General features: G+C 45.7%; 1 protein-coding gene and 1 long non-coding RNA gene across 2 annotated transcripts in view; one reads left to right on the forward strand and one right to left on the reverse strand.

The window, feature by feature from the left end:
* nompC (no mechanoreceptor potential C) overlaps positions 1-21,944 on the forward strand; it is a 149,440-nt gene that overhangs the window by 73,739 nt on the left and 53,757 nt on the right. The gene's annotated exons all lie outside the window — the stretch shown is intronic.
* LOC142775841 (uncharacterized) lies at positions 1,266-6,385 on the reverse strand. Its single transcript, XR_012887065.1, has 2 exons — positions 6,163-6,385; positions 1,266-3,356 (listed from the first exon to the last, which is right to left on the reverse strand). It is a non-coding gene; the product is annotated as an uncharacterized LOC142775841 (long non-coding RNA).

Here is a 21,944-nt window from a genome sequence, read left to right on the forward strand (position 1 = left end):
AATACCTGTACAAACGTAACAGGGAATTATTTTGAATGAACACTCCACTAGTTGCCGCGAAGGCACTGCCACTTCTCGGCGTGCAACTTGTTTTACCTCATTAGCAGCGTAGAATAGGGCGGGGGTGGATAATAATATAAATACTCTTAACTTTGAGCACGAAGTATGGTAAGCGTGAAAGCATCTGACTAGAGAAAAGTTAACAACGCCGTTAATGCAGCTTCAACGTTCTTCCGCCAGCCTGCGCAACATGTCGTTTTTTTTTGTAACTTATAAACGTGATCTTAAAATATGTTCTACTAAGATCGCCCGAAAGAACGCTTCAAATTGCTGATATATTTCACTGTAATTCCATTTCCACCACGATGTAATCACACGTCCAGGTCAGTTGCCTGTCTCTTTAATGCGAGAAGACGCCGCAGCGTTGGGGTCATGCTATACTCGTGAGACTTGTAAAGGAGAGTAACATACAACTTCAGGGGAGTTATTCTCGACGTGTCTGTCTCACCGAGATGTTCATTTTGGTAGAAGAGCGCCCTCTGTTGAAAAGCAGTGAGCCGTGACGTCATATTGCTCTTGACCACGTCTTTGCACCGAACTCACCAGCACATTCCCAGCTTTCACAAGCAGAAATATGTTGGGAATGGGCAGGAAAAGAGCACATTTTCAGCTTGCAAAAGCGTGGACTGTGTTTTTTTTTTACTTATATTTTTTCAATGCAAAAAAATGCAATGTACAGTAACAGGACGTTTAAAGAAACCTGACAAGTTGCAATTTGCGTATGAACATGGCGTACCGACGTTCAAAAAACCTAAATGGAGGGCTTACACCTTCAGAGTTTATTCTCGGCCTCCGAGATGTTAACCCAAAAGCGGATCTCTGGAGTCTGCGTTCGTGGCGTTCGTTCCGTTTAAACGCATTCTGTCCTTTTCATTTGTGTCAAGAATCGCGAAAGCTTCGTGACGTCGAAATCACTTACAACAAAAGGTACGTTGCTCGCCGAGCTCCTGGCAATCAGTGGCGTCTGAAATTGACAAGTGTTATTGAGGTATAGATCCATTCCACGATTGTAAACACTGGTAGGCCGATGTCGACATTATGGTTAAAATTATAGTGACGTCCGCACGTGACTTCTGCCATAAGCGCTGATGGCTGCGGTGTACGCCAACAAAACGACGTTGTGAGACGCCATAAGCGTTGTGAAAGCCATAATTGCTGAGGGCGGCGATGAGTGCCAACAAACAAAACTAAGTTGTGAGATGGTGGTGGTGGTGAAAACGTATTTATTTATTTATTTACATGAAATTTTTTGCAGAGAAGCTCCGAGTAGTCGGAGATGCTTGGCTTGCGGTGGGGGGGCCCTTAGTCCAGGGCTCCACTTGCAGCAGCCGCTCTGCGGGCCCGGTTGATCAGACTCAACTGATCTTCCAGGTTCTCGCTGGCCAGCAGCTCCTTCCATCGCTCCGCTGTTGGATTTTGTACTGGTTGTAAGGCTGTAATGGCCTGACACTCCCACGTGACGTGGTACAGAGTGGCTTTAGCTGAACACCATGGGCAGAGAGGAGAGTATGCCGAGGGGTGCATTTTACTCAGGATGTGCAAATTTGGAAACGTGCCGGTTTGAATTTGCCTCCAGCTGACCGATTCCTCTTTATTTAGTGTTCGATGTGGCAGCGAATAAGCTTTCCTAAGTCCTCTGTAATGGTTTAGGATGGCCGAATAGTCGCATGGGAACGGAACGAGTTCCTCAGGGGTGGATCGGAAGGTGCTCGGCTCGCATACCAAGTTGTGAGACGCGACTGATGATGCACCGTGATGCAGCTCGTCGGCATACCGTTTTTTTTTTCTCGTTGCTTGACTGAGCCGGGGGTTGTGGCGTGCCTCTGTAATCCAGCTGCTTGGAGGCTTGCACAAGAGGACGGGTTGAGGCTGGGAGTCCTGTCCCATGTTGACTAATGTTGATCGGGTGTCCGCGCTAAGCTGGGCGTCGATATGGTGGCCCCAGGGGAACCCGAGGGCGACCAGGTCGCCTAAGGAGGAGCGAACCGGCCCAGGGCGAAAACACAGCAGGCAACAGCTCCCGCGCTCTGCTTGACTGAGAACACAACATGCACCATTAAAAACCCAGCAGAAACTGCGCTACGCGGAGCGTCTTTTGCCTACCAAGACAGCGCCACCGCATTTTCTTGACGTAAGTCCGGTGGAATTTGTGTATTCAAATTCCTAAGGCGGGAATGCTATAGATGTGTAGCTGATGCTTTGTTGTGTAACCTGGTGATGTGATTGGTTGATTTGTAAGGTTTAACATCCCAAAACCACCATATGATTGTGAGAGACGCCGTAGTGGAGGGCTCCGGAAATTTCGACCACCTGGGGTTCTTTAACTTGCGCCCAAATCTGAGCACACGGGCCTACAACATTTCCGCCTCCATCGGAAATGCAGCCGCCGCAGCCGGGAATCGAACCAACCTAGTGATGTGAAAGGCTACAGTTCTCTTTTTATTTCATTATGATGTTGTGAAAAGATAGGAACATCAACAGCAGTATCAGCATCTTTTGAATACCTCGTAAAGACGTGTGTAGCATACTGTCAATTCACAATGCAGTTTATTGTTGGGTGTTCACTAGACTATATGTCCCTCCTACTGATACCATATTTATGTGGGTCGCTTTGTGCCTTTTGTGATAATTTCGTGTGACAGTGCTGGTTGCATATTTTTAATAAAAAAATAAACTTGTGAGTACATTACGCATCCTGTCCGCATTTCGTCTTTTGTATTCGCTCTAGCACTGCTAGCCTTTCATCGCTTTACGACTACAGCGCCATTCGCCGCCTCAGCGGTGGTGGTGGAGCCGCGCAACAGAGCCCAGTTTTCACACGGAAGTGGTTTTAAAAACGTTGCTTTCTCAACCACAAAACAAAGCGTGAAATTGTATACATTCCAATTGCAAACTACGCTAAATGCACGATGGTCGACTTGGGAACACTTGGAGGACGTCGTAGTTCAAAAGCATTTCTTTTTCTGGTCGCAAATAGAAAGGGGTGCCCCCACGTGGGAGGACATCAAAATAGAGGCAGGTGGCTCTCGTTCATTCCGTGCGGGAGGCACATGCCGATGGTGGCCGGGTAGTAGACGCAGTGACACTCGTCCACGCACGTCCTGCCAGCGAACCCGCCGCATGTTTCACCGCACTTGGCCACGGGTTGGGAGTTGACCAGCGTCAGTACACCAACGTGCCCCAGCAGCAGTATGACCATCGGCAGACAGCGCAGCATCGACATAGAGTGAGGAGAAGCCATGGTGGACGAAAAAGCAAGGCGATCGTTGGCAAGTCTCAAGCCTGGCTGTTAAGCCCTGCACAAGGAAGCATAGACGGTCAGCAGTGAGCTGGCGAAACGGCGGAAGCGCGCATGGAGTGCACACACGAGATTCTACAGCTCGAAGATTGTGGGCTCGGACCCCACGGACGTAATGGGCGCTTTTTTTATAGATTTTTGTTGACCCGGTTTATACCATAACATCACTAAAAAGTTAAAAACAGTGTTCCCTCTTAAAGTCTTAATGCAGTTCTAAACCCAGCGCTAATGTCGTTCGTGCGCAAGTCGCTGTGTATTTCTAAATTCCGCGCTTATCGCAGCTCTAGTAACGTGAAACATGAGTAAGTGCACAGCAGGGGCAACCCAGCGATTCCCTTAGCAATCGCGTTTGCCTTGGTGGTGGTGCCCTCTCCCGCGCAACGTAGGCATCAATCGTATGCTCCAGACAGGTTTTTATTTTTATTTTAGGTATAATATTGAGAATAAGTATTGGTTATTTCTGTAGTTCAGAATACTTACATACGTTCTTAGTTTATTCTGCATTGGCCCTGCGTACTATGTGCTTTGCTTTAGGCCTCCATTGGGTGTATGGCAGGGACGGCGCCAGAGGAAGGCACGGGTATGCCGGAGTCCCCCCAAAATTTCCACCTGCCCCCCCCCCCCCTGGCCCCCACCTCAAGAGCAATCAGATATAGTCGAAACACGACGCATAATTTTTTGCCTCCCTACCCCTCCGAAAAAAATTTGACATCGGTGCCCCTCTAAAAAACAAATCCTGGCACCGTCATTAGTGTATTTACCACTGCGTGACCACATTGTATAAGAATGGATGGTCGACAAGCCAGGCCCCAAGGGCCATGCACTTAGAATACTAGTCACAAGTGCATTCTCTAAGGGGTACCGAGTGCTACCGTTTACAAAGTATCAGACCTCTACTGCGCGGGTAATCAAGCTAAATTTGAAGATGTTTTAGTACGTGCCAGCCCTAGCGTTTTTTAAGGTAACGGTGGGTCTATATTGACGATTACTTTCTGATAGCAAAAAACTGTACGATAAGCGCAAGGAAGAATTTACAATGCAGTGTAATTTGCGAAGCTGAGAAAGTAGAGTTACATTTAATGCGGCACGAGAAGAAAACTAAATTGTAACGGTGAATTTTTTTCGAATAGATTGTAATACGTTAATTTCTCTAAGAACCCTAACAAACACTGGTCTGTGAGAGACTTGCATTGTTCCAATTCAGTGACTGTTATAAAGTGTTCCTTATTAACCAGGAAGCTTACGTGGTGTTTTTGTTTTTTACATATCAATTAGGCGTACTCAAAAAACGTATGCGTGAAAGTAACGTCTCAGAATTCGTATTCAGAAAGCGGAGTTTGTGCCACATATAGTCGCAGGAGTAATCAAACAAAGAAAGCAAAATTGGTTTAGTTCATAAAACGTCATTATAAATGTATTGCTGCATTGCACCTGCCAGGAAACGCATACACCAGCTAACACACACCAAAATAAACTCATTCAAGAACAGGGTGAATGTTAATCTTCTGGATTTCACATCGTAACCGTCATGAAAAAAAAAACAAAAGAGACAATACTCACCGCTACTACCATAAATATTCCCCTCAGAAAAGTCACTGTGGCGTCTGAATTTCTGCTGGATGGAGAGTTCGTGATGGCAATGATAATATCGGGGTATCGTGTCACATACCCACTACCGTAAATGTATCTATAACCGAAGGTTCTTTGAATGGTGAAGTACCGAAGAACGTTTCGAATAAAAACTGTTTCGATCGAAATATCGCGTGAATGTGCCCAACGCAAGGCGCACTAAAACCGTTTTTATACAAAAATCTCGCAGTGCTTAAGAAGAAACAAAGATGAAGGTAGGCAGCGTCAAGTAACTTGAAAGAAGAAGGAAAAGTAGGAAAGTGGATATGATGCCATGGTATCCGGGCTACAAACGAACAAAGGAAGATAAAGAGGCGTTGGATTATGCATTTAGAAAACGAAGTAAAACTCACTCACAAAAGTAAGCATGATTGCACAAAGTCAAAGTGCGAACTAGACAAATTGCGTGATGGTAAATGAAGGTATGGAATGACAGAATATCAAAGTACAAAGTTTTCTTTTCTCAAAGAAAAAAAAATGACAAAGCTTGCACTTCGCTGCACGAGGCTTGAAACAACCAAACTGGACGACTATGAATGTGCGGTTGTTTTTAGGTTGGTTCTAGGCCTCACCTAGGTGATGCAGGTTTTAGGTTGCTTATAGGCTGTTGCTAGGCTTCATCTAGGTGATGCTGTGTTGTTTCCGGGTTGATTCTCAGCGCAGAGAGGCTCCAGTTAAAGTACATACAGTCACAGACGCGACATGGTTGTCCAAACTTTAGAGACAGAAGCTCGCGCTGAAATCTGGGCCTTCCGTTCCCTCAGAAAATTCTCGCGGTCTCCACAGCCTTTCCCCTTCCCTAGCATTCTCTCGTGCATGCTCGCTGCCATTTGTTGGTCTAACTGTCCCCCTCTTCCTTTTTGGTGGACCAGTAGTGAGTAGCGGGACTTGACTGATTTCTCTGGGTTGTGTTCTCATTCACTCAATTTTGAAAGTCTCAGCATACGCTCAAAGAGGCCCTTTGACAAAGAACCAGCAGCGATATGAATATGTCCCTGCTTAATTAACGATGCTAGTCATGTCAATCTCACAAGCATCTTCAACATCAGCCCAACAAGGCACAAACGCGTACAAGAGAAGAAACAAAGGCCCGAAACGGGCAATCACCGCAGGTTCACGGCCCCTCAGGAAACATGCAACGCGCAACAAAAAGACTGCTATGCAAACAAACTCACGCTCAACTGTAAGTGGGAGGTGAACCAAGGGATCTCTTTAACGGACGTTGCCCGCCGGCGTTTCACTCCGCTCTGCAGCGCGCAACGAGGAAAACGCTTGGCTATGCTCGATGCTTCGCCCAACCATCTTCACATCTTTCGGCGCCCTGGCTAAAATAGCCCGCGGCTACTGTGCCCTCTACTTTTTCTCTTCTCTGCTGCCTCCCTATCGACGAGCCACCGTTCGGGCCACCCTTGAGTTTTTAGCTGACGCTGACACGTTGCGCGCCTGGCCAACGCAGCGCGTGCTGTTCTGGCGCAATCTTCAAGTGTTTTCGAGCGTGCACGCTGCAGAGAAGAGCCCTACGGCCCGACAATTTCAAACGAATCGGGCTATAACTGTGCCCAAGTGAAAACTTACTGATAAAAACATCCAAATCTAGAATACGAAAAAGGCATTAATAAGTAAGAAAGAGAGGCTGCAAAAAGACTTCGAAGTACTATTACGACCGCGTTAGTGTAACGGCAATGGCAGATGATATTGATTGATATGTGAGGTTAAATGTCATAAAACCACCATATGATTATAAGAGACGCCGTAGTGGAGAGTTCCGGAAATTTCGACCACCTGGGGTTCTTTAAAATGCACCCAAATCTGAGCACACGGGCCTAAACATTTTCGCCTCCATCGAAAATGCAGCCGCTGCAGCCGGGATTCTATCCCGCTTCCTGCGGGTCTGCAGCCGAGTACGTTAGCCACTAGACCACCGCGGCGGGGCAACGGCAGTGACAGTGTCGCGTCCATTTTCAGGGAGCGAATTAGCTTCTCGACATGTCTTTAATGATGCATTTGTTCATTTGAAAGAAAGGAAGAAAAAAGAAAAATAGTAGGTGTCTTCGTCACCTACTACAGGCAACAATATTGTATCTACTCAAAGCGTAAACTACACGAAAAGCATGGTGATCTGCGCAGCGTTGACGAAAAATCGTCATCGCATACTAAAGTTCAAAACGCAGTGTGCCCGCTCGAGAAAATCTCAAAATGGAGGCCGATCGCTCTCGTTCATCCCGTGCGAGAGGCACATCCCGACGTCGCCTGGGTAGTGGACGCAGTGGCATTCGGGCGCGCACGCGTAGCCAGCGAAGCCGCCACACATTTTACCACACTAGGCCACAGGTTGGGAGTGTACCAGTGTCAGTACACCAGTGTGCCCGCCAACAGCACGACCATCATCATAGAGCACAGCAGGGGCATGCTGGGAGCAGCCATGGTCGATTACGACGCAAGCCGAACGCAGTCAGGTCAAGCCCGACGTAAAGTCATGCACGAGGAAGAGCGAGCCGGTAAATACTTGTCGAATTCTGGAGGAACAAGAAGCGATGGTCTAGATTTGTTTCGTGTTGATCTAAAAAGCTCATGCAAATTCCTTGGCGATTGTAAAGCAACGTCGACATCGGTCAGGGTTCTACCACTTATTCGAAGCAGAAACTTCGTATTTCAATGTACAACATCACAAATATATGTACAACATTACATGTACAACATTACATGTATGTACAACATTATATATGTACAACATATATTGTACATTATATATGTACATTATATATGTACAACATTACAAAACATGCTCATGAACGATGGTAGTGCGAAAAGAAACGCGCACTCTTGCCTACTTGCTCGTGCTCGATATATATAAGAACATATGCTCTACATAGGTCGAAGTCAACACTGCAATGCCAGTTGTATGGCATAACCAGTAACGTTACGACTAACACAAGATATTTGGCCTATTTGCAATCAGTGCGTAGGTTCATCTACGGATTCTCACATCGTGATCACCATGACAAAAAGAAAGACACAATACTTACAGCAACTAGCGAGAAGAAGTCCCTGAAAGAATCAACGCGGCGCTTGATTTTTGGCCAGAGGGTTCATAATGATGATGTTAATACCCCTGCACCGTGTAGAATACCCACTACAAAAAACCAGGTCTCTATAATCGAGAGGTTTAGGAATGACAATGAGCGAGAAAACTTTCTAAAGAAGACCAATTTCAAACTAAGTAGGCTATACGAAATGCTTACTTCATTCCCAGTTCATAACTTATTGGTGAAACTATTTAAATCAAGACTACCCTAAGGTTCTTAAGATGAAATAAATATCAACATTATTTAACTAAGTAACTGGAAACAAGAAAAAGAGAAAGACGTTTCACGTTCACTTTAGTGTTGTTACAGTAGTGGCAGTGTTATATAAGTGGTGGTTTCGTGTTAGTACTACAGTAGCAGCACTGTTACAGTCAGTGGTAGTGTTACGCCCAGTTTGCAAGCAGCAAATGTGTTCAGTCCAGTGAAGCATAGGGTAGTAAGAAGGATACTGACCCCATTTTATGATCCAGTTGAGGGTGACACCCTCGCAAGTACCCTCCCCCCCCCTGCTTTGAGATATAGCTTTCGAACATAACATTTGAATTGCTTCACGTGTAGTTAAATACAGCGCACTATAGGCTGTACATCACACTTCAATTCACCACTAGGCTATTTCTAAAAAATATACACGGTGATGAATCAAGCTGAATTTAAACCAAATATATACCTTAATGCGCTTGCGTTCACACTTGCTTGTTTAAACCGAATAGCATACTTACTAGCAATATGCCACAACCCAGTTATCAATAAAACTTTGAACGTTTACTTTACCAGCGTACATTTCTACAACTAACTGCTCATTTATGTTAGATTAAGCTCCCTAGCACAACGCCAAGGCTCATGCTCACTTTATTTATCTTATTTAAAGGCATGACAGTGATTCTGCATAATTAAAAATAAACCCAATATTTATAAAAAAATGGCCGCAATAACAAGATTTCTCTCCCCCTTTTGGGATTTTTCCAGATTTATGGTTGCTGCATGTGCTTGACAGCGCACTTGTTCATTTATTTTTTTAAATCACAACATATCCATGGAGTGAATGATGATGAGTGGGACGAAGCACTGGAAGGTTTCATCGCTAAACCATGAACCATCCGTGAATGTCGCCCACTACACAATCGAAGACGTGAAAAACACTGTATACAACAATATAAAAGAAATTTTAATATTCGTAAGTGCTAGCTATACGTCCCTTCCGTTCCTCCTTAATTATAACGGCTTTATGGTCGGTGAAGTGGTGGATTGGTGATGAGGCGTAGTGGGATGTTTGCAAGGACGAAGTAGTGGGCAGTTGTCAAAGGTGGAACTACAGGTGGTCACGTACATACAAAGGATGGACAGACCACGCCTTTCGAAGCTTCGCCCCTAAAGAGAAACGATGGCATTCTCACTCTCGAAAAACAGAAACACTGTATTTACTCAAAGCGCGGTGAACTACATGAAATGCGTTATGACAGACGTTAGAACGACGGTAGGTAGTCATGGTACATGCGATCTTTTCTGGCAGCAGTGTCCCCGCACTGCTGTGCAGTGTCCCCGCACAGTACGACATCAGCAGTGTCCCCGCGCAGTAGGACATCACAGTGAAGGCAGGTTGCTCTCGTTCAGTCCGTGCGCGAGACACAAGCCAAAGTCGCCCGGATAATAGACACAGTGGCATTCGGGCACGCACGTGTAGCCAGCGAAGCCGCCGCACATTTTACCGCAGTCAGCCACAGGTTGGGAGATCACCGGTGTCAGCACACCACCGTGCCCCGCCAGCAGTGCGACCATCAGCACAGAGCACACCAGGGACATGCAGGAAGGAGCCATGGTGGACGACGACGCAAGGCGAACGCGGTCAAGTCAAGCCCGATGGCAAAGCCCTGTACGAGGAAGCGTATAGGTGATTAGCAGTGGGCCAATGAAACGAGTGAGGTGCAATCTGAGTATACATCCGACAATACGATATGCTAAATTGTATACACAGAGCTCGACATCACATCCAAAGTTTATTTATTTCTTTATTTATTTGGAAGTAAACTTTAGATACATCATAAAACGAGAAATATGACCTCTGGTGTTAGCGCGAACGCTGCAAAAAAGGTCCCGTGGTGATAGTATACGGGTTCATGACGTAATCATATTGCCGTGACATAGTGCCTGCATTCAAACAACGCGCCCATCACCGGGCGCACAGGGACGTACATGCGCGCCGTCTAGTGTTGCGCAGAGACGATGATGATAGCACGAGAACCCAGCTGGCCCCGGCTGATGTGCGCCACGCGCTTGGGACTATTCTGGAAGAAGTGAAAGAAGGAGACATCTTTGGTGTTCTGCTGTAACGTGCTACGACCATAGTCCCTTTGAGACGGTGGGCACAGGTTCGCCCTTTAATAAATACGTTTTATTACACCCCGAGTCGTTCAACATCGTTGCAATATGACGTTTCGACGTCACATAACGTTAAGTCAATCATAGCGCTTGGAGTTAGTTCCAGTTTCTAGTAACAATTGTTACTGTTTTTACGAGCCAAAACTGCCCCGATGATTGTAAGGCACGCACCGGTGGACTCCGGAATAGTTTCAATAATGATATCTAGAGTTTTACATCCCAGAACCACGATAGGATTACGAGAGACGCCTTAAAGTAGAGAGATCAGATCTTACTCCTTTCGTTTATTTTTCATTCAGTTACGGCAGGCCGCCACTGTGGCTCACGAAAGATGGCGCTACGTGAACATGTGTCCAAATCTTGGTCATGTGAGCAGCCGACAACAATAACCCCTTCTCCACCGCAGCAAACTCCGGAATGACTTCGACTCCCTAAATTTCTTTAACGTACACCTAGATGTAATCACTTGGTCGTATTTTCGTCTATCCCTCCCCCCCTATGGTATATGGCTGCCGTGTCAGGGAATCGAACCCATGCCCTCAGGCTTAGCAACGTATACCTTACGTATACGGGTGAAATCACACTTGTCTAGAGCTCTCCGGCTGCCGTTTTCTGCAGAAATATGTAAAGACCAACGCCGTAATGATTCCAAACATGATTCCTACCGTGTGCTAGTTAGGCCCTCGTGCTATAATTTAAACATGAACGAAAGCTTGTAGCTAACGTGCGGCAAAAGTGGCGACCAACAACAGCGTCGACAGGCACGCGCTCCGCTGCTCTATACAAGTGTAATTTTTTTCTGTACTAAGCTACCACAGCGCTTTAGTAGAAATTCTTTGTCAAGCCAACGTAGTCCTCGGTTCATTGGGGAGACGTGCGACGCTTCAAGTTTCGAAGATTCGCCCCAAGATGACCGTAAAAAAAAATGAAGGCAATGCTTACCCCGGCTCTGGAGTGAATAAGCCCTTCAAAGAATCAACGCGTTGCTCACCGATGTTGGTTGGCTGGCTGTCGCTTAGAAATCTTTTATCCGGAGGTGCTGTGATGATAATGATAACAATCCTCAACTGAGCCACGTACCCACTACTGTATACATATAGATGATTTGTGAGTTGAGATTTCTTAGACGGTGGCAATACAAAAAAGTGCTATGAAGGCGGAAAAAAAGTTGTTGGAAATGGGCTGAGAAAATTTGCGCCGCATTGTTCCATGATAAAACCATACCAGAGCTTAAACCATCACAACCTCTTTAGGGCGGAACGGAACATCGACAGCGTCGAATAAATTGGAGTACTAATAACGGAAGACAATGTGTAAAAATTGATAACGCTGACAACTGAATCGTTATTTATTCTAGGAAGGTTTAACTGTGCTAATACAAACAAGGGCACGGAGGAAGTAAAGGACAGCGCGCATGCGCAGCGAAGCATATTCTGTTGTAGCTGCTTACTTATAAAGTTTATCGCCTTACAGAGTAATTTTGTTGAAAACATAGCGCCTGTATCACCAAGCGAAGGGTCAGGAGAAGATAACACTATACCGCACAGACCAAGAAAATATAATCAACGAAGCGAAAAAAGCTGCGAGAAACATGGCACAATGAAAGAGGCGGACAATGCACTGACCGTTTCTTTCACTGTTTCGTGTTTAACGCCAGTTTTTTCACTCCGTCGATCATGTAACCAACCGGCCCAAACAAGCACTGTAACAAAAAAAAATGTTTTTTAATAACATTTATACCAAACACCACGATACAAACGGGATAAAAACCGGTCAGTTGAAATATCAATTGCATACCTCACTGAAGAGCCCTGAGCCACGCACCTCACTCCCCCTATAAAACGCTCACATTGTTGAGATACTGCATTGATTGATTGATTGATTGATTGATTGATTGATTGATTGATTGATTGATTGATTGATTGATTGATTGATTGATAAGTGGGGTTTAACGTTCCAAAACCACCATATGATTATGAGAGACGCCGTAGTGGAGAACTCCGGAAATTTCGACCACCTGGGGTTCTTTGCACCCAAATCTGAGCACACGGGCCTTTGAATATTTCCGCCTACATCGGAAATGCAGCCGCCGCAGCCGGGATTCGATCCCGCGACCTGCGGGTCAGTGGCCGAGTACCTTAGCCACTAGACCACTGCGGCGGGGCGTGTTGAGATACTGCAGCTCCGCGAAACTGGGTTATGTCACGCGCTTACACTAGAGAGACCGCTCGTGCCCCTCTTGCGTAATCGTGATTTATGCCGTGCCTGTGATACATTCACAGTGATGTAGTGGTCATGTTTTCAACGAGACTACTCTATAAAGCGATAACCGCTGTCAGGGTAAGCAGCCTCGCTGCATCGAAATATGCTCTGTAGTGCGCACGATTCATTTCGATATGCACAATATAGTCTTCTTGAAGAGCGAGGACATTCGCATGCATCGACTATCGTCCTCAATGGCTGTTTGTATTATTTGTGTTTCTTTGTATTATTATTATTATTATTATTATTATTATTATTATTATTATTATTATTATTATTATTATTATTATTATTATTATTATTATTATTATTAGTATTATTATTATTATTATTATTATTATTGCTGTTACTGTTCTTGTTCCACTGACTAGCAGACCGCGTTATGTGGCATTTCACCGACAGAAAAATAACTTATACACAAATGCTTGTGCGTTGTGTGTTTATCACAAGAGAAGTAGCAGCGCGCATAACAAATGTATTGACACACAACAGCTGAGTCTCTCTTTCACAAAGGCAGCAAGATTCTTTGTGCTCAGAGAAGGATGGATGGATAAACTTTGTTATTGTCCTTCGGTTGCGGACCACTCCCACGTCGTTACAGAAAGACCAAGACTATCTGCAACGTCGCGGGCCCGTTGGCCAGCCCATAATTGTTGCTCGAGTCCGGAGCTGGTTATAGCAGTCTCCCATTTGGACGGCGGGATGATTCCACCACCGCTTAACGCGGCACACTGCCAGAGCATGCGTTATAAGTTGGCTACATCTGCGCATAATGAACATTCATCATTTGGCTGTATTGCACGGATGAATCTTGTGCAATAGCAGATTTAAGGTATGCCCGAGTAGGAATCACGTGAAATACGAGATTACAAACGAAGGAAGAGTGCATGTAAATGTATCCGTACCAACTCCATACCCGCAATAACTCTTGCGATCATCCTGTGCGTATTGAGTCCGCCCTTACAGGAACTCTTTACACGCCAGATATAGTACTTTATATTTTTTTCGATTTTAATATTAGTTCTCTTTCTGTAGTGTTTTTTTTTAACATTCATCTATAGATTGACTGACTGTCACGTGGGTTGCCTCCTCGTATATAAATAAAAAATTGGCATGACACGAATATCTTTTTTTTTATTTACGAAAATCTGTGGCGGCTTCTCAGAAGAATCTCAACTCAGGCAAGTTGGTCTCGTTGAAGATGAGCGGCAAGCAGACGCCGAAGTCGCTGGCCGGGTAGAAGACGCAGTGGCACTCGGCCACGCACATCAGCTGCATGAAGCCGCCGCACGTTTTACCGCACTCGACTAGGCCATCTGAGTACGCGGACGTCAGGAGACCACCGCGACTCGCCAGCAGCACGACCATCAGCAGATGGCACATAAACGACATGGAGAGTGAAGCCATGGTGGACGAAGAAGCAAGCCGAACGAAGTCGAGTCAAGCCTGATTGTAAAGCCCTGCGCGAAAAAAAAAAAGCGCATTCACTGCAGGGTGTGGACAGAAGCACAAGATACATAAAGTATGGTTGAACCATCCTATCCTCCTAAAAGAGAGAAAAAAAATTCCGCCATATCCACGAAGTAAATGATGATGAGTGGGCGAAGCTCCGGAGGTAAATCTGGTAAACCATGAATCCTCTGTACATTTTGCCCACTCGATTACATCGCTCCCCCTAGCGTACGTCGCCGCACTAAATCGAACGATTGCCTTCAACCAATGACACGCGCCATATGTGACATCATTCCTATTTTATAAGATCTCGCGTCTTTCATCAACTACAAGTACCGCTTTCTATAGTTTATAACATCTTGCATCTTTTCATCATCAGCTACAAGTACCACCATCTAGTAAACACTACAAGAACTAAACTAGAGGTGGCTACATGGATGGATGGATGCTATGAGCGTCCCCTTTATAACGGGGTGGTGACAAGTATGCCACCAGGCTCGACAAAAAAAAAAACTTTTTTTTCTTTTTTGATGTTGGCCTAATGCCTCTACTTCGATAAATTCTATCTTAATGGAAAAAAAGGTAAATTTTCAGCTTAAGTTCTCTGCCATTTACGGCACACTGTCCATATTTTATTTTTCCAATATTTATTTTTGTCCTTTCTCTCTAATTTTCTGCCACCAATACTCTAACCGTCTCTTACTTATTTCAATCGCGGGTGCGTTCAGCTTTCCATTGCTGTCCCTAAAACCCAAGGCCTCCTGTAGGCTCGTGCCCAAACGTACACCTGGGTGGATATCTCCACATTCAATCAGAACATGCTCCGCCGTTTCCTTATCTTTCCCGCAGCATGTGCATTGTTCTTCTTCTTTACTGAATCTTGCTTTATAACTACGCGTTCTAAGGCAACCCGATCTCGCTTCAAACAGTAAAGCGCTTCCCCTTGAATTATCGTAAAATGCCTCCCTCCTTATTTCATTTTTGCCCTTTCGGTAGTTACTCAAAGCCGGTTTTTTTTCCATAGCTGCCATCCAGTAAATCCTCTCCGCCTCCCTGACTTTTCCCTTAACGCTCTTTGTTGACATATGGCTTACAATACCAGCCGTATATTTACTAGTGAGTCTTCTAGTTCTTTTTCTCCACTGTGTGTCCACGCTCTTCCTATACAAATAACGGAACACCTTCTCTGCCCATCTACTCTCCTTCATATTTCTTAGCCTTTCTTCGAACCTTATTTTGCTCTGCGCTTCCCTCGCCTCAAAACCTGCCCACCCCATATCGCCCTTTACAGCCTCGTTTGTCGTCTTCCCGTGAGCACCCAACGCGAGGCGTCCCACAGTCCTTTGATTTACATCCATTCCCGATTGCACCTCTGCCCTCATGCACACCACTGAGTTCCCAAAAGTAAGCCCTGGAACCATTACACCCTTCCACAGACCTCGAAGCACCTCATACCTATTGTATCCCCACAACGCTCTGTGCTTCATTATTGCCGCATTCCTCTTTCCTTTTGCTGCCGAGGCTTTTTCCTGTACCTCCATGTATCTATCACTCTCATTTACCCATACTCCAAGGTACTTGTATTCACTTACCCTCGGTATTTCTTGGCCTTGTATGGACACCGTCTGATCACAGGGATCATTGAATACCATCAATCCACACTTCGTTACACTGAACACTGAATCTCCTACATACAGGAGATGGTACCGCCATCTAGTGAACACTGCAAGAACTAAACTAGAGGTGGCTACATACAGTAGGGAGCCTACATACGCCGCGCCTTCGTCGACGAAGGCGCGGCGCGGCGTATGTAGGCTCCCTAACACACAGGGGACGGTACCGCCATCTAGTGAACACTGCAAGAACTACACTAGAGGTGGCTACATACAGGCTACAGGGGACGCACAGCCCACGCCCTAAGGAGCTTCGCCCCTAAAAATACTTCAGGCTATGCTACTTGTTAGTAGTGAGCCAGCGGACAGAGTGATGCGCGAATCGCGCAGGACGGCGTCACAGCCCGCGTCACGGCACGTTGACGTCACGTCAACATTTCATCATTTCATTATGTAAAAAATCTAGATAGAAAAATGGGCAGATCCCACGTACAGTGGGAATCGATAATATGCGAAGCACAGATGAGAAATTTCGATATGTGACTTTAAGATAAGCACAACGTTAAGAGGTGGAGGTAAGTGATGCTGTACATGACTTCCGTGCATGATTATAATGTTTGGATGTGTCGTTTATTTTTGTCTTCTATTCACGTCATGTGATACCAAATTTAGTATATGCGGAGCTAGCGAAACGGCCACGAGCCCGCTATGAGCGTGGTAGGTTGTCATGTTCTTACATGACACGCGTGTCCGCAGTATCATGTTTGCACCAGTCATATATTTCGTCATCCATTGACGTCACGTAACACCAAATTTGGTATAGGTGGAGCTAGTAAAACGGCCGCGAGTGCATAATGAAGGGCCCAATATACTTCAATGTAGCGTTGACGCGCGCACGCTGGGCAAAGCGACGCTATGTTAGCGAAACGCGAGCACTTTTTAGTCTGAGGCCAGGCGCGACCAGCGTCCGTCGGTGCGGCCCGACGACAACCGGCGCGGAATGCGACATGCTGCATTTCGTGCCGATGCGTTACCCAGACAACACTGTGTCTCCCACTTTTCATCACAGAGGGACGCCGGACGCGCTGAAATGCTCATGCGTCAAAACAACGCAGCGCGGCGCGCGCTTGCGAGTATATGGCACGACCGGCGCCTGGCGTGGCAAAGGCGGCGGGACACGACGAAATGAACGCCGGCGAGCACGCGCACCGCGTCATGTCGAAATGTATTGGCGCCTTGACTGTGGCATGTAGTCATAATCTCACATGACACGCATCTCATGATTATCATGTTTGCACAAGTCACATACCTTCGTCATCCATTGGCGTCATGTAATACCAAATTCGGCATATGTGAAGCTAGCGAAACGGCCGCGAGTGCATCATCAGTGTGGTATGTAGTCATGTTACATAACACGCATGTCGTGATTATCATGTTTGGATGTGTAATTTACCTATGTCGTCCGTTAGCGTCGCGTAATACCCAGTTTGGTACATGTGAAGCTAGCGAAACGGACGCGAGCGCATCATGAGAGTAGCATGTAGTCATGTTGTTTCATGATACGCATCTCATGTTTGCACAAGTATCAGAACTTCGTCATCCATTCACGTCCCATGATACCAAGTTTGGTATAAGTGAAGCTAGCGAAACGGCTGCCAACGCATCATGAGCGTCGCATGTAGTTATGTTGTTACATGACACGCATCTCATGATTATCATGTTCGCACCAGTCACATACCTTCGTCATCCATTCACGTACTGTAATACCAAATTTGGTATATGTCACGCTAGCGAAATGGCCGCGAGTGCATCATGAGCGTGGCTTGTAGCCATGTTGTACATGACACGCATGTCATGATTTTCGTCTTAGGATCTGTCGCTTGTGTTCGCCATGCAATCATGCAATACCATACGAGTTTTGCAACACGCCATGTGAATGAAACCACCGCAGGAGCTGCAGGACCATGAAATGTAAATTATGACATTCATGACATACATTTCATGATTTTCATGTTATGACTAGTCAGATATGTTCTTCATACAGTCATGTTGTGCCATACCAAGTTTGGTATGGATAGCATTATCCAAACGACCAGGAGAGATAAATGTCGTAGGTGGCTAGATAGATAGATACACACGCTCAAAGTCACCGAAGTTCGCTAAGAAATGCTTCGCATTAAAAATAGTTACAGATTATTTAAGGCCTGTAACCCTTCATCACACTCTAAAAACAATATGTTAATTTTTTGGTGAATCCTGATTTGCCATCTATATGACTCGTTATTATTTTTTTCTCTTTTGAGAGGTCGTCTTGCTATGAAGTTCCATTGATCACCACGCGTGTGACTTTTTTTCGCTGCGACTCAATATTTTAGAATTTTTATCTCGTTTCTTATCCATGTCCTTACTAAAACGAACAACACATGTCTGTGTTCTGAACGCGAAAAGCACGTTCCTTTCTCCTCGTGCTCACTACACACTAACTCATGCATTTAAGTGCACACGTGACATGAACATGAAAACAAAACCGAACGGATCGAGGTCAACACTAGTGCTAGCGATTATTGTGCAAACTAATTATGAAAGCCAACATAGGAACTCACACGATATCGTAACAAGACATAACGCGAAACTAACGAGGTTTTTCATATCAAGACGAAAGGGAACATGTGCGTCAGCTAGCCTTCAATTGCCCTCTTGGTAAAAGAGACAATGTTTTTGAGTGGTTAACTTGGACATTTCAACCCGTGGCAGATTCGTTTTGCTTTTCATCTTTATGTACACGTAATGGTTTTATTCCGTTTTGAGCTATATATTTCCAGGCGTAATAAATCCGCTGCTTGTCTCAGTACAATATACCAACTGGTCCTTCAAGATACCCTCATGCTGGGTTCATTGGTGACGGGCATCAGGCTTCCCCATTTCACATTCACGTTATGATCACGAGAATCAGGCGACACTTACCTCGGCCAGTAGAAATAAGCCTCTTTAAGAAATCAGCGTGTCGCTTCAAGTTCTGGCTGCAGATGTGATGACAAAGACTGTAAATCCTCAACAATGTCACATACCCACTACAGTATGGAGATGTGCTGCTAAGCCATCTTTTCCGAAATGATGGCAAAAGAAAAAAACGCTATAATGAAAAAAAGAACCGTCGGAAATGAGCTGGAATGGTGGACAATGTTTAACTCACAACTCATCGTCAAGAAATCAAGAAATTGTTTCAGTGGAGACAAAGATAGACTCCATTCAACAAGTTGTGGTAGTGAAAGAGAGAAAGAGAGAAAATACTTCATTTGAATTAGCCGGCGGACGACTATATTGTAGCCCCGCGAAAAGAGGGTCACCGCGGTGCAGTCACACAATTTAGAGCACTGCACGAGCCGATATTTTCAGCCCGGCCCAAAACCGTCATACTCAGGCTCGCCCTCGCCCAGCCCAGTGTTTTTTTTTTAATACGGCTCGTACCGGCCAGGGCCCGAAAGGATTGAGCCTGACCCGGCCCGTTCCGTTTCAGCCAGTTATACCTTGAATATGAATGAGGCACTGCCCAATTTTCGGTCATCGTGAACATACCTGGCACATGGAAAAAAAATTTAATGAGTACTTTGACAACTTCTTGCAGTGTCACGACTTTCACTGGTACTCTGTATCCTTTTTGTTTAGTTATGCCCAAAAAACATTTGCGAATTATATTTGCAGTCATAGCTGGCTGTCTTATGTATGCAGTGCTAACCACACAATCTTATTTTACCGTTTCAAAGAATTACTGCGAAATATACCACCCCCACAAATTGAAAAAAATGGCTGATATTTATATTTTGTGTCTATATAGATTGCATACAAGCTGATGATGTTGAATGAAAGTGGCAACTCTCCTGCAAACCTCATTCAGTACGCAATGCAATAAGCAAACGCTCTTTGGCTACTTCTGGGAGGAATACACAAGACTCGGCATGCGAAGGATAAGTTAAAGCTGTCATGTCGACTCCTCGGTTGTCCCCAACGTACATCAAATTTTCACGCAAAAAGCAAGAATGTTCTTTGCTCCACCCTTCTTCCCTGAATCTCCGCCACCGCAATTCTGTACATATCTCAAACACACCCGTTAGCAAGCGAGCCACCGTTCACATTGTTCCCTGAAGATGCCTATCTCATCGTCTTCGTGTAACCATCTTCGATCTTTAAAAGAGTTATGCCTTAAGCAACCCCAGACTCAGGGTCTCCAAAACAACTGTCACTTAAAGCACCAAAGAGAGCCAGGTGACGGCTTCGTTAGCGTTCTCGTCTAACGTAGCGTATTGGGTGCTCGCAGTGCGGGACCGGAAGCGAGAGTGTTGTTTGCCTAGTAGCCGATTGGCTGAAGGTCTCGGTGCGGGCAAACAGCGGAGCAAAGCGTGGCTTTCAATGGCCCGCGGTTGTGGTTGCAGGCTTTCAGCTCACGGCAGTGACAATGGAAGAGATCGATGTTTGGAAGAAAAGAAAAAGCGGAGACAATGGCGGGGAAGAAAAGGGGGGGGGGGGGAACGGGCGCATGTCTACCAGAGGTGCTTCGACGAGCCCATGCAACAGGCATTCTTGGAGTTTTAACAAACATCTGATACGCAGTGCAGGTTAAATTCCACAATTTGTTTGGACATTAAATTCCACAATTGTGTGTGTGTGTGTGTGTGTGTGTGTGTGTGTGTGTGTGTGTGTGTGTGTGTGTGTGTGTGTGTGTGCGTGTGCGTGTGCGTGTGTGTGTGTGTGTGTGTGTGTGTGTGTGTGTGTGTTTTCGTCCTTGTCGCTATGCGCTATACCCATATAAATGATGAACCACAGCCAACTAGTCCGGCAACGTGCCTTGGCGTTTTGGAGCCCCATCAGAACACTTGCGCTTCGACAAATGAGGTCACTTATGAATTATTGTCGATTGATGACAAAGACGAAGGGGGTCGTAAAAATAAGCAAGAACGGTTTCTATACGATGGACGTCACATATAACTGCTCAACATCCTTGGTTAATTTCTAAACCCTAAATACTTGCAATTACCTTGCTAGCACAAAATATCGGCAACATGTGCTTCGATTGGCACATCTGACATAGGAGTCACTCCACATCTTGCACTTGCATGTGCCCGAACAACAGCTCCTGAGATATTATTACTGACTCACCAGTTACGTTTACCAGCCTACGAAGTCACGCAGGCGTAAAAAGGCGTGGGCTCATGCGAGCGTATCTGCATACTCGGAATGTTTCCCTAAACAAGAACGCGCACATCTCGTATGCACTAATGCTTGATTGATTGATATGTAGGGTTTAACGTCCAAAAACTATCATATGATTATATACAGTAATGCTAGCGGTGTACCGTTGGTCTTGCAGGAGTATGTCACCTGGAAAACGTTTCTTGCGGTATCCAGGAGCTTCTTTCACTCAGTCTTATGCTAAAACTTATATGAAGAGTTTCTTGGAAGTGCGCGTAGCATGCTGACGCACCAAAGTGTTGGGTGTCTTGTACTTTCCATTTTCAGTGCAGGCTAATGCATTCCAGGTGGTCTAATTTACCCAGAGTCCTCAACTCAGCATGTCACATAATTTGGGTCACTTTAGTACGTTAAACCCCACGAAACAACAAAGCCAAACAGCGTGCACATGCCAATATGCCGTTATGTGTGATGCCCGGCCCTAATACGGGCCTGACTCGGGCCTGACTCGGGCCCGAGCCCGAAGCTCATGCGCCCGAGCCCGGCCTGGGCCCGATCCAACAATGCCTTACTCGGCCCAGCCCGAGCCCACGCAATGCTCCATCACACATCACCTTGGCGTGACGTCCTCTACTCGGCGAGCAGCCCTCGCCACTCCCGCCTTCTGACACTCACACCCGCCCCCGTGCTGGTGTGGTACCAAGCCTCTGCTTACGCATCTTGTTTAGCAGCAGTGCCAGATGAAACATTTCACCACGACCCACTGTCCGATGTCAATGCTCGTTGAGGAACCTGGTTGGCCGAAATTAATGGGCCCATCGATTACAATGATCATTTTTATAGGCTTAGTCGCTTTGGTGGCCTAAACATACCAGAAAGTTAATACCAGAAAGTTCGCGGAGGACAAGGTGGCTACGAGCATACCACTGTGTTTCCAGCCATCTGGATTCGCTGATAGAATAGCATACGTTCACCATTGTA

Source organism: Rhipicephalus microplus, chromosome 2 (assembly GCF_043290135.1).
Source record: "Rhipicephalus microplus isolate Deutch F79 chromosome 2, USDA_Rmic, whole genome shotgun sequence".
Taxonomy (NCBI): domain Eukaryota; kingdom Metazoa; phylum Arthropoda; class Arachnida; order Ixodida; family Ixodidae; genus Rhipicephalus; species Rhipicephalus microplus.